The 12,220-nt window shown below is 47.3% G+C and overlaps 1 protein-coding gene across 2 annotated transcripts in view; it reads right to left on the bottom strand.

Annotated features, from left to right (window-relative positions):
* NUCB1 (nucleobindin 1) overlaps nucleotides 1-11,995 on the bottom strand; it is a 36,034-nt gene extending 24,039 nt beyond the window's left edge. The window contains exon 1 of one of the 2 annotated variants that reach the window (XM_040433175.1): nucleotides 11,861-11,995. The gene's annotated coding sequence lies outside the window, so the exon portion shown is untranslated. Of the gene's footprint in view, nucleotides 1-11,849 lie in introns of both variants that reach the window. The other variant, XM_040433186.1, reaches the window with a different exon arrangement.
* Nucleotides 11,996-12,220: the final 225 nt, after the last annotated feature.

Here is a 12,220-nt window from a genome sequence, read left to right as displayed (position 1 = left end):
GATCCGTCTCTCTGGTGTCATCCGGAAAAACTGATCAGGCATTTATTTATTTTTTCATTTTTAAAAAGGTCTGCGCATGCGCAGACCAGATCCATCGATGCCGTCAATTTTAATCCCGGGGCCGGCACTGATACATTCCAATGGAAAAAAATGCCGGATCCGGAATTCCGGCAAGTGTTCAGGATTTTTGGCCGGAGAGAAAAAAAGCAGCATGCTGCGGTTTTTTCTCCGCCCAGACTCCAAATATCGTAAAAGGACTGAACTGAAGACATCCGAGGACGGAACTCAATACCGGAAAACTTTGACGCAAGTGTGAAAGTACCCTAACATCATTCATAATATATGACCTATACAATGATTATGAGATGTAGTGGTGGGAAGACCCCTTTAATGGCCTCATCTTGAAAGGATTTTTTTTTTTCTTAGGCCTCTTTCACACGGGCGTTGTGGAAAAATGTGCGGGTGCGTTGCGGGAACACCCGCGATTTTTCCGCGCGAGTGCAAAACATTGTAATGCGTTTTGCACTCGCGTGAGAAAAATCACGCATGTTTGGTACCCAAACTTCTTCACAGAAGTTCGGGCTTGGGTTAGGTGTTGGGTAGATATTATTTTCCCTTATAACATGGTTATAAGGGAAAATAATAGCATTCTTAATACAGAATGCTTAGTAGGTGATCAATTGAGGGTTAAAAAAAATAAATAAAATTAACTCACCTTCTCCTCTTGTTCGCGTAGTTCCCGGTCTCTTCTTTACTTCTTTAATGATGAGCTGTGGGCTAAAGGACCTTTGGTGATGTCAGATCACATGCTCCAATCACATGGTCCATCACCGTGGTGATGGACCATGTGATTGGAGCATGTGATCTGACGTCACCACAGGTCCTAGCCGGTATTTTCATCTTGAGACCGGGAACTACGCGGACAAGAGGAGAAGGTGAGTTAATTTTTTTATTTATTTTTAACCCTCAATTGATCACCTACTAAGCATTCTGTATTCAGAATGCTATTATTTTCCCTTATAACCATGTTATAAGGGAAAATAATACAGTGAATAGACTGTCACCTAGCAACCATGCGTGAAAATCGCACCGCATCCGCACTTGCTTGCGATTTTCACGCAACCCCATTCACTTCTATGGGGCCTGCGTTGCGTGAAAAACGCAGAATATAGAACATGCTGACAGAACTGAGATCCCTTCCCCAGGATGTTTGGTCCGGGCTCATCATACATCTCATAGAACTGCAGCTATGAAATCCACAGCGTATTGCAGCAAATACCAGCAAAATGGATAAGATTTTACCAAAAATCCTCACACTTCATAAAATCCACACGGAAATGAACCTACTGTGCACATTTCAAATCCGCACTGTGGTAATATATGATTTCACCATGTGTAACTGATCGTGGATCCACAGCAAATCCACACGCTACATGTAGAGTTTGATAAAAATCCACAACAGGTAATCCTCTGTGGAGAATATTTCCATTGGAATTACCCTAGGAATACTGAGGGGCCTTCCAGCTCTCTCATGGATTGTCACCCAGCTTTCCTGGTCTCCTAGTCCTGAGGAGAACATATCTCAGTACGGAACATATAGAGAAGTTATCAGATGATTTAGCCATTCAGGAGTCTTATGGCAGCTCCTAGGAGAACTGTGTGGTATACAGCCTGTCACCCAGCTTTCCTGAGGAGAACATATCTCAGTACGGGAACATATAGAGAAATCATCAGATGATTTGGCCATTCAGTAGTCTTAGTTCTCATAGGAGCTGCAACCCGGCTTTCCAAGACTCCTGAATGGGTAAATCATATGATAATGTATCTAAATGTTCCTATACTGAGATATATTCTCTTCAGGAGACCAGGAAAGCTGGGTGACAGACAGCCTGTATACCACACAGCTCTCCTAGGAGCTGCCACCCGCCTTTCTGTGTGGTATACAGGCTGTCACCCAGCTTTCCTAGAAAGGGAAAGAACTAAGAAATGGCCGAATGGTAACTGCAGGGATGGAGCACGGTGCAGGAATGGAGCACGGTGCAGGAATGGCCACCAGTTGTGGCTAGCAGGAGCTCCAGCCTAATAACGGCAGCAGGTATGCAGCTCCCCGCTGGGTTCATGGCCATGCTCGAGGCCAACTTGGCTGCAGCAGGCAGCCATTACAAACTTTGAGCCTGGCGGATAAGTGCAGAGAGCATCATTTACCGCCGCAGAGCCGGCAGTGCAGGGACCTGGCAGCACTTGGTGTCCTGGGATGTTGCGCTGCCTGATCATGTCCCCTGCTGTATACAGGAGGGTGATGGGCTGATTATCTTCCCTCCACTTGTCAGCGAATGCAGCGCCGCTACCTGTGCTCCCGCTCTGCCTCCCCTGCACTAACTCCTCTTCCCCCGCCGAGGCTCTCTCACCGGGACACGGGCTCTGATGTCTGCCGGACAGTTATCACATAAGTAGTACCGGCCGGGCTCCGGTAAAGGCTTTGCCATTTTCAACTGCCCTGGAGATGACGCACAGCGACATCAGCACGCTGCGACCGATAGACGACGAGAGAGAGTGGCCAAACCACGATGGAGCCGAAAGCTGAGGGGTCCGGGCAGGGTGGCAGTCCGAGCCTGGACGCAAGTGGTGATAAAAAAAAAAAAAGGTTTTATTTTGGTCGCGGTCTTAACCCTCCAGTGGATTCGCCCGGCTGCTGGGCCTATTTTCAAGGAAGGGCAAATACCTGCTTGAAAATTGATGAGCCCTGGACTTAAGATCCTTCTGGGAATGTTCCAAGTAAAATCTTCCATTCATGAACAATCTTTCTCTGAAGGAAAGATCTTTCGTATGATAATGGTCCTTCATCTGTCAGCTAAAACGATCGTTCATGGTTAAAATTTCAACTGGTGAACATTCGTTTGGGGTGAAATTGTCTATTTTGATCTACTTTAGATGGATGTCACCTTAACAGAAGAAGTATGTGAACCCCCCCCTTCCCCAATACATTCAAAAGATATAATACGGTACCTAATCAAATCTAGGGGGAGTCCTGGTCTCCAACCTATGGTTCGCCAGCAAAACTACAAATCCCATTATTCTCACAGTAGCTGAGGAAGGGGGCAAAGTCTGGAGACCACTGATCAAGAGGGCAAGCAAAGAGTTTCTTGAAAAGCAGGGTTTGCTGCTCAGTGGTCATACTTCTAGCCACAGATAACCGGCTCTCATTGAAGAGACTCAGTGGTGTATGGAGACTTCATTTCAGGCAATGCACTATGGGAAAGAAGTAGGCAAATCAGAGATGCCTGTTAAATGAAGAGTGTTGGTCCTTAGCCTTCACCCCAGGTTTCTTTGTGACCTGCTGGAACATTGCGAGACATATTATGAAGGGTACAATGTGTGCTGCATGTAGAAGAACATGAGCAGATGTGTAACGCTAGTTGCGTAGACAAGTCCTGCCACGTGTCGGGTTGTACTTTGGTTTCAGCACGTTCTGAAGGCAGAATATATGAGTCATAAGATAGAAATAATCAGTTTGTTTATTTCATTGTGGTAGTAGCTATGGACTCTATGGCTTCTATGAATCTGTATATCAATCTCTCAGAAAACCAAGCAGAAATTAAAGGGGTCGTCCCTGCGCAGTAAATCCGCTTCAGATGGCGACTGCACATATACCGAAGGGGGAATGCATTGTGCAGGAACAGTATTACAGGTCCAGACAAGATACTGATGATGCCTCGCCCTTTCAATCAAGGGAGGTGGCCACTGCTGAGGTGCAGAGTACCTAGGTCCCACCACTCAGTATATTTAGGGCAGACACACACCAGCGACCTGAATGCGAGGAACTCGTAGCTTGTCAGTGACAGGTCCCATACTGGCCTCAATTCCTCTGACATGATTGCACAGCATTAAGCTACATGCACACGACCGTATGTGTTTTGCGGTCCACCAAAAAAAAAAAATGACATACGTATGACATCCGTTTTTTTTTTTTTTTCCGGACCCATTGTAACAATGCCTAAAACGGACAAGAATAGGACATGTTCTATTTTTTTTGGCGGGGCTACGGTGTGCTGTCCGCATTTTTTGCAATTAATGGGTCTGCATCCTATCCGCAAAAAAAATTAAAATTGAAACAGACACGGACACAAAACAACGTTCGTGTGCATGTAGCCTTATATTGATTTCTAATGCTGTGTGACCCTGAGAGTCCTGGAATCTATTTTATTACACTGACAGCATTATGTCAGTGTAATTCATTAGATTCCAGGACATGCAGGTTCACATAGCATTATAAGGCTACTTTCACACTAGCGTTTCTATTTTCCGGTGTTGAGATCCATCATAGGGTCTCAATACCGGGAAAAAACGCTTCCGTCCCCATTCATTGTCAATGGGGACAAAACATAACTGAACATAACAGAGTGCTCCAAAATGCATTCCGTTCTGTTTGGTTGCGTTCTCATATCGGAGAGCAAACCGCAGCATGCTGCGGTTTTATTTTCGTCATGGGATAAAGAGCAAGACGGATCCAGAATGACCCACAATTAGGGATGAGCGAATCGACTTCGGATGAAACATCCGAAGTCGATTCACATAAAACTTTGTTTCAATACTGTACTGAACAAGCACTCCGTACAGTATTAGAATGTATTGGCTCCGATGAGCCGAAGTTATTACTTCACGAAGTCTCACGAGACTTCGCATAACAACTTCAGAAATTGATTTATACTGTAAGGAAAACAGTTCTCGAACTTGGGTTCAGTTCCAAGTGGTACCTTGATCCGTTCATAACGGAGGCATCTGGTTGTATTATCAGTGACGGAAGCGTTTTTGCTGAACTCTGCCTGTAAAAACGCAAGTGTGAAAGTAGCCTAAGGCTACATTCACACGTCAGTATTTTTCTATATCCCGATTTTCGGTCCGTTTTTTGCGGATCCGTTGTTCCTGAAAATGTTTCCGTACGTATAAATTTCAATAAGCAAATAAAGTTGTTTGGATTTCTTTGAAAAAATAAAAAATAAAAAATTAAAATGTAATTTCCAGGAACGGAATCCGCATAAAACGGATGACATACGTAATGACATCCGAATGTCTCCCGTTTTTTGCGGATCAATTGACTTTGTATTGTACCAGGATCCGAATTTTGCGGAAAAGAATAGGACATGTTTTATATTTAAACGGACATGCGGAACAACGGAAACGGACAGCACACATTGTGCTGTCCGTTTTTTTCCAGGACCCATTGAAAATGAATGGGTCCAGATCTGTTCCGCAAAAAACGGACGTGTGAATGGACCCTAAATCAGTATAATATAACTCTGTCATACGCCAGTGTTTGGTCAGTGATTTCATCAGTGATTTTGAGCCAAAACCAGGTGCGGCTCTAAACACAGATCTTTCCTTTATACCTTATGTCTGTGGAGGCTCCAATCCTGGTTTTGGCTCACAGTCACTAATGTTCAGGCCCCCCAGAGTGTTTCGCTTGGGGGACACATGGGGGCAATGACACCATACATTTTTGTATTTTGGTATGGTTTTGCTCTTTTTTTTCCCTTCCCCCCCCTTTTTCTTGCTTTCCCGCTCTTTTATTTCGGGTTTACATGATATGGTTCAGTTCTGTCAGAATCAGCTGGTTTTATCCGGTCTCACCGGAGCCTTGGATGACAAGCAATGATCTTCTGATTGGTGCAGCTGGTTGCTGAGGGAGATTTCCGGACAGCTGATTGGTGTGGATGCCAGCGGCGGGAAAGTATGGTCCTTAAAAAGAGGGTTTCGGAGGCGCTTCTGGGCCAGTTTTATCAAGACCGGATCGTCGCCCCGCCCGCCCTCCCTATTCTTATGCTTTATTAGAGGGGCTGTATCACTCAGCTATTGCTGAGTGGATTTTGGTAATTATTGGAATTTTTAATGAATTTGAAGTTTTAATTATTTATTCATTTATCCTAAATAAAGCATTGTGGCCATTTTTATTCCAACACAAGGTTTCATGTCATTATATTATTAATTACTATGGTTCAGCTATTAAGTCTGAAAGGGGTCATTTGCCTCCATGGAAATTACTGACCAAACACTGACTGTGTGAATGAGGCTTAAGGCTGCGCAATCCTGCCAAAGCAGAGGAGGCCAGAATGGGACCTCTCACTGATACACCCTTTGCTCACATTCAACTCGATCAGGCGTGTCTGACCTTAAAGGGAACCTGTCACCGGGATTTTGTGTATAGAGCTGAGGACATGGGTTTCTAGATGACCGCTAGCACATCCACAATATCCAGTCCCCATAGCTCTGTGTGCTTTTATTGTGTAAAAAAAAAACGATTATTTGATACATATGCAAATTAACCTGAGATGAGTCCTGTATGTGAGATGAGTCAGGGACAGGACTCATCTCAGGTTAATTTGCATATGTATCAAATCAGGTTTTTTACACAATAAAAGCACACAGAGCTATGGGGACTGGGTATTGCGGATGTGCTTGCGGCCATCTAGCAACCCATGTCCTCAGCGCTATACACAAAATCCCGGGGACAGGTTCCCTTTAAGGCCTCTTGCATATGAACGTTGTGCATCCGTTCCGTGCATTGGGGACCGCAATTTGCGGTACCCAATGCACGGGAAACATCCATGCGGCAGGCGGGGCGGATCGAGACCCATTCAACAAGTTCTATTTTTTGCGCTGCGGAGGCCTGGACAGAAACACCACGGAATCACTTTGTGGTACTTCTGACCCACTCCGTTCCGCATCTCCGTGATGCGGAGTGCACACGGTGCCCGTGTATTGGGGAACCACCGTATGCGGGCCACAATACAGCCACACAACATTAGTGTGCAAAATGCCTAAAGGGGTTGTCCGCTTTTTACTATTGATGACCTATCCTCAGGATAGGTCATCAATATCAGGTCAGCAAGGCGACAACCCCAAGCACCCCCACGGATTAGGTGTTCGAAGAGAAAGCAGCACTTGTACGAGAGCCGTTTTCTCTTCACTTGCAAAAAAATCTGACAACCCCTTTAAGGGTTTTTTCCAGCATTATGGTTCTTTTTTAACTAGCCTCAGAAGCATGTGGTACATAAGGAAAAAAAGTTATTCTAACCTGCTCCCAACCGCCTTGGCTCTTCCGGTGCCTGTTCTGTTTAATCACAGCCAGGGCACCGCGATATGCTGCTTGGGGACACGTCACTTCCGAGGCCAGTCACTGACGTGACATCACTCTTACCCCAGGCAGCAGTAAGCAGGCCGGGTACTGGAAGATCGCTGTACAGAGTCAAGGCAGTGTGGAGCAGGTGAGAATTCTCTCTTCTATACTAAGGTACGACCACATGACGTGGTCGTGGCCAGCTGTGGTCAAGAACCGCGGGGTCAATTAGGCCGCAGCTGCCTGATATTAAGCTAATGAATAGTGTTGAGCGAACTTGTGTTTTAAGTTCGGCGTCTAAAGTTCAGGTTATCGAAGAATCGCGTTATGGATTCTAAATTCCGTTATGGTCCGTGGTAGCGGAATCCATAACGCGATTCTTCGATAACCCGAACTTTAGACGCCGAACTTAAAACACAAGTTCGCTCAACACTACTGATGAAGACTGCACTGTATAGCCGTTTTAAATTCTTAATGGCCATGCGGTATTACAAATTTGAAATGACTTTGCCTTTTTCAGGTAGAAATGCCCTAGAGGGACAGACAATTCACTTTACAAGTTCTAGAGAGGCGTGCAAGAGTTAACCAGACCAACTGGTTTTAATTAGTCAATGAATAGGCGAGATGGACTGCGTTTAAAGGCCGACTAATGCAGGGGTCAGCAACCTCCTGCACACCAGCTGTGAAACTACAACTGCCAGCATTCTCCATACACTTCCATGAAACAGCAGGGAAGGCATGCATGCTGGGAGTTGTAGTTTCATAACAGCTGGATTGCCGAGGGTATCAAATCCCTGATCTAATGTGTATGGGGTCTCCCGACAGACAGCAGGCTAAATTTCAATGCCCGATCCTTTTGTTATGGAAGGAGATAACACAGGCATGCTCGGCCAAACCAAGGATGCATGTACATGGGAGTGTCAGGAGGGCTGTGTCCAGAAATGCTGAGCAATTCTTTTCTTGCCAAGTGACAGACATCTTGGCAGAACTCAACTGACCCCAATGGGGCTCGTCAGGTGGCAGATCCAGCACTGCATCTCATATTACAAGTCCAAACCACAGCACATATGTGAGCAGAGCCCGAGGGGAACGAAGCTCAGACGGGTCACCAGTGCAGCCGGTGATTGGCCGAGCGGCACTGGGGATCCATGACTAGAAACTTCCAATACCCTCCTCACGTCACCGTCTGGGCTGAGATTTCCGAGTCATGAGAGTCAGCACATGAACTGTCCTGACCACATCCTGCCACACTGTGCCCTGGCTTACAGGGTGCTCCAAGTGTAGTATTGCCTTGAAAGAACTTTCCTCTGTACATTGCTTGCTGTCTGTGAATGTATACATCATTGTGGTTGTATTCAGCTAAGGCTACTATCACACTGGCGTTTCGAATTCTGTTTGTGAGATCAGTTTCAGGGATCTCACTAGCGGTTCAAAACGGATCCGCGCAGAATGCATCAGTTTGGCTCCGTTCCGCCTCCATTCTGCTCTGGAGGCGGACACCAAAATGCTGCTTGCAGCGTTTTGGTGTCCGCCTGGCGATGCGGAGCCAAACGGATCCGTCCTGACTTACAATGTAAGTCAATGGGGAAGGATCCGTTTTCACTGACACAATATGGTGCAGTTGAAAACGGATCCGTCCCCTATTGACTTTCAATGTAAGTCAGGACGGATCCATTTTGACTTAGACTTTTTTTAAAAAAAAGAATAATGCAAACCGATCCGTTCTGAACGGATACAAGCATTTGCATTATAGGTGCGGATCAGTCTGTGCAGATAACAGACGGATCCGTACCTAACGCAGGTGTGAAAGTAGCCTAACACAAGCACAAGGCTTCTTAGGCTACTTTCACACTTGCGTTAGGTGCGGATCCGTCCGGTATCTGCACAGACGGATCAGCACCTATAAATGCAAACGAGGGTATCCGTTCAGTGCGGATCCGTCTGCATAACAGCTTTTTCAGATCTGAGTTTTCAAAATTGTGAAAACTCAGATCAGACAGTATATTCTAACACAGAGGCATTCCCATGGTGATTGGGACGCTTCAAGTTAGAATATACTAAGAACTGTGTACATAACTGCCCCCTGCTGCCTGGCAGCACCCGATCTCTTACAGGGGGCTGTGATCCGCACAATTAACCCCTCAGGTCCCCTCCCTCCCCAGTATTAAAAGCATTGGTGGCCAGTGCGGCCCCCCTCCCTCCCCAGTATTAAAAGCATTGGTGGCCAGTGCGGCCCCCCCCCTCCCTCCCCAGTATTAAATTCATTGGTGGCCAGTGCACCCCCCCTCCCCAGTATTAAATTCATTGGTGGCCAGTGCGCCCCCCCTCCCCAGTATTAAATTCATTGGTGGCCAGTGCGGCCTCCCCTCTCCCCCCCCTAATTAAAATCACCCCGCCATCATTGGTGGCAGCAGAGGGTTCCGATCGGTTACAATGGCAGCCAGGACGCTACTGCAGTCCTGGCTGCCATGGTTACTTAGCAATTTTAGAAGCATTATACTTACCTGCGCTGTCTGTGGCCGGCCGGCGCTCCTCCTACTGGTAAGTGACAGGTCTGTGCTATAAGCGATGCGCCGCACAGACCTGTCACTTACCAGTAGGAGGATCGCCACAGACAGCGCAGGTAAGTATAATGCTTCTAAAATTGCTAAGTAACCATGGTAACCGATCGGAGCCCCAGCGATTAAAATGGGACTCCGATCGGAACTCTCCGCTGCCACCAATGATGGGGGGGGGGGGGTGATTTTAATTAGGGGGGGGGTGAGAGGGGAGGCCGCACTTGCCACCAATGAATTTAATACTGGGGAGGGAGGGAGGGGGGGGCCGCACTGGCCACCAATGAATTTAATACTGGGGAGGGAGGGGGGTCTGGCCCCTGCTGCCGGGCAGCACCCGATCAGGGGGCTGAGATCCGCACAATTAACCCCTCAGGTGCGGCACCTGAGGGGTTAAAGGGCTTCTGTCACTCCACTAAACTCATTTATTTTTTTTGTCTCCTTAAAATCCTTATGCTGCGATTTCTCAATATATAGGGCTATTACTCAATTTGGTTCAGTAGTTCTATAAAAAAAACTGACTCTCTAGCAGCAGGTAGGGCAGCTACCTGCTGCTAGCAGCCGCATCCTCCATTCATAATGACGCCCCCTCCTCATGTTGATTGACAGGGCCAGCGGAAGCGCTCGTTCTCTGACTGGCCCTGTCTGCGTTTTAAATCTCACACCGGTCTTCAGTTGGCGCAGGCACTCTGAGGGGAGGACGCTCGCTCGGCCGCTCCATCCTCAGTGCGCCTGCGCCGATGACGTCACATGTACACCCAGCGCAGGCGCACTGAGGATGGAGCGGCCGAGCGAGCGTCCTCCACTCAGTGCGCCTGCGCCAACTGAAGACCGGCGCGAGATTTAAAACGCAGACAGGGCCAGTCAGAACGAGCGCGTCCGCTGGCCCTGTCAATCAACATGAGGAGGGGGCGTCATTATGAATGCAGGATGCGGCTGCTAGCAGCAGGTAGCCGCCCTACCTGCTGCTAGAGAGGTAATTTGCATATTATAAAAGTCAGTTTTTTTATATAACTACTGAACCAAACTGAGTAATAGCCCTATATATTGAGAAATCACAGCATAAGGATTTTAAGGAGACCAAAAAAAAAAAAAGATGAGTTTAGTGGAGTGACAGAAGCCCTTTAATTGTGCGGATCACAGCCCCCTGTAAGAGATCGGGTGCTGCCAGGCAGCAGGGGGCAGTTATTACACAGTTCTCAGTATATTCTAACTTGAAGCGTCCCCATCACCATGGGAACGCCTCTGTGTTAGAATATACTGTCGGATCTGAGTTTTGACGATCTAACTCAAATCCGATGGTATATTCTAACATAGAGGCGTTCCCATGGTGATGGGGACGCTTCAAGTTAAAATATACCATCGGATTGGACAAAACTCCGATCCGATGGTATATTAATAGGGACTCCTGACTTTATATTGAAAGTCAATGGGGGACAGATCCGTTTGCAATTGCACCATATTGTGTCAACGTCAAACGGATCCGTCCCCATTGACTTGCATTGTAAGTCAGGACGGATCCGTTAGGCTCCGCACCGCCAGGCAGACACCAAAACGCTGCGTTTTGGAGTCCGCCTCCCGAGCGGAATGGAGGCGGAACGGAGCCAAACTGATGCATTCTGAACGGATCCTTATCCATTCAGAATGCATTGGGGATGAACGGATCACAAGCGGAACCCCAAACGCAAGTGTGAAAGTAGCCTTACAAGACAGATCTGATAAACTTATAGCGTCACCGAGTCTTCGTAAAGCATTTGATGAGTCACAGAGCCCAACATGCCCTGCTGATAGCGGTCGCCTGTCCGGACATGCTGGGAGTTGTAGTTTTGCAACAGATGGGGAGCCACAGGTTGGGCATCCCTGATGCAAACACTTCTCTCTCCTCGTTCTAGCGATCACTAGGGGGGAAAGGGGGGTCTCAATATTCAAACTTGGGGAATTTAGCTTTCAGAACCCCACAACAATGGCATCCTCATGTCAGCAGCTTATAGAGGATATTTCAGGGTGGATCCCCCTTTAATCCTCACTCACGATTAGACTTCAATCCCCCATCACAATCCCATTCAACCCTTGACAAATGACATGTCATGTGACACCACTATGTCCGATGCCTCCCCACCCCAGAGAAGACTACCAATCTACCCGTCCTCTCTCAGCACACGCTCTACGGACAGACATACCTTCCCCGGACCTTGCTGTCCGGTGTCTTAGCAGGTGAAACGCAGTCGCCGCCCGTGCAGAGATCTGTACAAGCTCCACGACACCCTTCCGGCCAGTGACGTACGAACAGCAGATCACCAACCCACCAGAAACATGGCGGGCCGTCGCAGACCTATGACGCTAGAGAGGCCTACACCACGCCTACCCACCAAAAACATGGCTTCCTGACGCCAGTGTATGATGTTTTATCCTGAAGCGAACGTTACCATAGAAACCGCTTGCTTTAAACGGGAAGCCTCATGGGACAAACTTGTTTTATACGTCCCCCCCCCCCCGCAAGTTGTTTCTGTGCCCAAATAAAAGACAAATGTTCCAATACAGAAACTTTGTC

Source organism: Bufo bufo, chromosome 1 (assembly GCF_905171765.1).
Source record: "Bufo bufo chromosome 1, aBufBuf1.1, whole genome shotgun sequence".
Classification (NCBI taxonomy): domain Eukaryota; kingdom Metazoa; phylum Chordata; class Amphibia; order Anura; family Bufonidae; genus Bufo; species Bufo bufo.
The sequence above is the reverse complement of the archived record's forward strand: the minus strand, read 5'-3'. Positions and strand labels throughout refer to the sequence as shown.